The sequence below is a fragment of the Geospiza fortis genome, unplaced genomic scaffold (genome assembly GCF_000277835.1).
Source record: "Geospiza fortis unplaced genomic scaffold, GeoFor_1.0 scaffold385, whole genome shotgun sequence".
NCBI classification, from domain to species: Eukaryota; Metazoa; Chordata; class Aves; order Passeriformes; family Thraupidae; genus Geospiza; species Geospiza fortis.
Window position 1 is genome coordinate 19,842 of NW_005055111.1, and position 3,029 is coordinate 22,870.

The 3,029-nt window shown below is 52.3% G+C and overlaps 1 long non-coding RNA gene across 1 annotated transcript; it reads right to left on the reverse strand.

The window, feature by feature from the left end:
• Nucleotides 1–2,358: 2,358 nt before the first annotated feature.
• On the reverse strand, nt 2,359–2,993 carry LOC115949222. The gene is made up of 2 exons (XR_004082797.1): nt 2,801–2,993; nt 2,359–2,472 (listed from the first exon to the last, which is right to left on the reverse strand). It is a non-coding gene; the product is annotated as an uncharacterized LOC115949222 (long non-coding RNA).
• Between the last annotated feature and the right edge of the window lie 36 nt (nt 2,994–3,029).

Sequence of the window (3,029 nt, forward strand, 5' to 3'; positions counted from 1 at the left end):
TCCCTCCCAGTCTGGTCCCAGTCCCTCCCAGTTTGATCCCAGTCCCTCCCAGTTGCCCAAACCTCGCCCCGGTTGTGCCACCGCCAAATGCGTCACTGCCAAATAGTGATCTGTATCCCAGCCCTAGGGCGAGGCCTTGCCAAATAGTGAGCCAAGCCCTGCCCTGGACGGGAGGGGTGGGGGGAGGGGGGGTGTTGCCAAATAGTGAGCCTGGGCGCTTGCCACATACTGAGCCATTGAGTTATCCCTATAGAGAACCCCTGCCACAAAGCGAGCCGCACCTCATGCCACATTGTGAAGCCATTGAATTACCCATAGGGACCCCCTGCCACATAGTGAGCCATTGAATTACCCATTGGGACCCCCTGCCACATAGTGAGCCATTGACTCACCCTATAGGGAGCCCCTGCCACAAAGTGAACCAACCCCTCTGCCAGATTGTGAGCCATTGAATTACCCATAGGGACTCCCTGCAACATAGTGAGCCATTGATTTAGCCTATTGGGATCCCCCGCCAAATACTGAGCCATAGCCCTCTCCCCATATGGGACCAGACCCCCCCGCCATATAGTGAGCCATTAATTTACTCTATAGGGAACCCTTGCCACAAAGTGAGCCTCAACCCTCTGCCAAATTGTGAGCCATTGATATAGCCGATAGGGACTCCTCTGCCAAATACTGAGCCAAAGCCCCCTCCCCATATTGAGCCATAGGACCCCCTGCCACATAGTGAGCCATTGATTTGCCCTATAGGTATCCCCTTGCCACATTGTGAATCTGACCCCCCCTGCCGCATAGTGAGCCATTCATCCACCCCATAGGGGCCCCCCTGCCAAATAGCGAGCCGAGCCCCCTCCCCGTATTGAGTCATAGACCCCCCTGCCACATAGTGAGCCATAGGTTTAGCCTATAGGGACCCCTCTGCCACAAAGTGAGCCACAACTCCCCTGTCACATTGTGAGCCATTGATTCAGCCTATTGGGATCCCCTTGCCAAATTCTGAGCCAAAGCCCCCTCCCCATATTGGACCAGACCCCGCCTGCCATATAGTGAGCCATTTCTTCAGCCCGTCGGGACCTCCCTGCCACATTGTGAGCCATGGAACCCCCTGCCAGATTGTGAGCCATTCATTTGCCCTATAGGGACCCCCTGCCACAAAGTGAGCTTCATTTCCCCCACCGCCACATAATGAGCCATTGATTTACCTATAGGGACCCCTCTGCCAAATTCTGAGCCAAAGCCCCCTCCCCATGTGGGGCCAGACCGCCCTGCCACATTGTGAGCCATTGATTTGCCCTATAGGGATCCCCTTGCCACATTGTGAATCTGACCCCACCTGCCACATAGTGAGCCATTCATCCACCCCATAGGGGTCTCCCTGCCAAATAGCGAGCCTAGCCCCCTCCCCATGTTGAGTCATAGAACCCCCTGCCACATAGTGAGCCATTGGTTTAGCCTATAGGGACCCCTCTGCCACAAAGTGAGCCACAACTCCCCTGCCACATAATGAGCCATTGATTCGCCCTATAGGGACCCCCTTGCCGAATTCTGAGCCACAATTTGGGGCATTTTGGGGATTTTTGTGGGGGGCCTCAGGGGGATTTTTGGGGGAATTTTGGGGAATTTTGGGAATTTGGGGATTCCTGAATTTTGGGGACCCCCCCGACCCCGAATTTCCCCTCCCCCACCCCCAAACTGGGCAGATTTCGGGTCATTTTGGGACCGTTTTGGGCCATTTTTGGGGACAATTTTTCGTGGGAATTTGTGGGGAAAAATTGGGAAAAATTTGGAAAAATTTTCAGAAAAATTTTCAGAAAAATTTTGGGGATTTCCAAATTTTGAGTCATTTTTGGGGCCATTCTGGGACTTTTTTTTCATGGGAATTTCGGGGGAGATTTTGGGAAAATTGCGGGGAAGAAATTGGGAATTTTGGGGAATTTTGGGAAAATTTGGGGAAAAATTTTGAGAATGTTTGGGAATTTGGGAATTTTGGGACCCCCCTGACCCCGAATGTGAGCCCCTAAACCTCAAACCAGTACAAACCAGTATAAACCAGTATAAACCAGTATAAACCAGTATAAACCAGTATAAACCAGTATAAACCAGTATAAACCAGTATAAACCAGTATAAACCAGTACAAACCAGTATAAACCAGTATAAACCAGTAAGCCTGAATCCCCTCCCAGACCATTCCCAGTCCCTCCCAGTACAAACCAGTAACCCCCAGTCCCCATTTCCATTGCTAAAGCCAATTTTATTTCCCATCTAATTTGCATAAATCTGCATATTCATGATGTGGGTGGGGCCAGAGCCGTTCCCAGCCCCTCCCAGTACAAACCAGTAACCACCAACCCTCACCGGCATTGAGAACATCGACTTTATTTTGCATCTCATTTGCATAAATTTCCATCCTTAACGCCTCCGCGGGCCGGCGGTGGGCGGAGCTTCCGGCGGGGGCGGGGCCTGTTCAGCTGTGGGGGGAGGGGAGAGGAGTCAGACCAGTATAGACCAGTATAAACCAGTTCAAACCAGTATAAACCAGTATCGACCAGTTTAAACCAGTTCAAACCAGTAAGGATAAACTCATTCCCAGTCCCTCCCAGTCCAAACCAGTAACTCCCAATCCAATCCCAGTTCATCCCAGTTCATCCCAGTAACCCCAAACCCCCTCCCAGTATAAACCAGTAACCCCCAAATCCCCTCCCAGTACAAACCAGTAACCCCAAACCCCCTCCCAGTACAAACCAGTAACCCCAAACCTCCTCCCAGTTTGATCCCAGTTCCCTCCCCGTCTCTCACCTGCTCCGTGCTGCTCCGTACTGGTCCGTACTGGTCCGTACTGGTTTGTACTGGTTTGTACTGGGAGCCCCTCCGGGTCCCTCCTGCGCTTGGCGGCCTCCAGGGAGCGGCTCAGGGCCAGGGCCCGGCACTGGTTTATACTGGGAGTTACTGGTTTGGACTGGTCTGGGGCTTTTCCTTACTGGTTTGTACTGGGAAGGGCTCTGGGGTTACTGGTTTGTACTGGGAT